Genomic DNA, 754 nt, shown 5'->3' on the forward strand with positions numbered 1-754 from the left:
GAGGGCTGCGGATGTTGAGGACTTTCCTTCTTATGTTAGGAGGATGGAGCGGTTGTAGATGACCAGTATGAGATTATTCTTAAGGGGTATCAGGCCTAGAGAGGCGGATAGATGGACATATGCAGTGGAGCAGATATTTCTCTGTTTGGGGTTAATCCAGTTGANTAGGGAATCCCTAAATCGAGTTTTAAAAGAAGAAAACGACCTAGGGTCGTGTGGTTTGGTCTTATTCACCGTTTTTGAGAGAAAACACAAAGAGATAGTGTTCTTGAGCCTTTGGGAAAAGATTGAGAGATTCCTTGCTGTTCTTGGGAGATCCAAGGCTGGGAAGGTGCTAGGAGCTTGCTAGGAGTGAGGGAATTCGTTCTTGTTGGTCAGAATCTTCCTGCAAAGAGGTGAGTGCATGACCATGGCTTATCTAAGCTAAGATCTCTAGATTCTATGTGTTTTGGTGCTTATGTGGTTGTTTCTTTGAGTTCTCTATGATATTTCGTTGCTGTCTGGGCTGGGTTTGGCTTCTGGGAGTGCAAGGAGCGGATTGGAGAAGATTGGAGGCGAGATTCGGAGTTTCTGATCGAGGGAAATCGCTGCTCGGCATCGGTGTCGGTCGACACCAGTTGGGGTGTCGGTCGACACCAACGCGAGGACGGCTCGGGACTTTGGCGAGTGTCGATCGATGCCATGTGGAGGTGTCGGTCGACACAAACTAGGGTTTTCGGGAGTGTCGGGCAGGGTGTCGGTCGACACCAGTTTG

Source organism: Camelina sativa, chromosome 15, assembly GCF_000633955.1.
Source record: "Camelina sativa cultivar DH55 chromosome 15, Cs, whole genome shotgun sequence".
Lineage (NCBI taxonomy): Eukaryota > Viridiplantae > Streptophyta > Magnoliopsida > Brassicales > Brassicaceae > Camelina > Camelina sativa.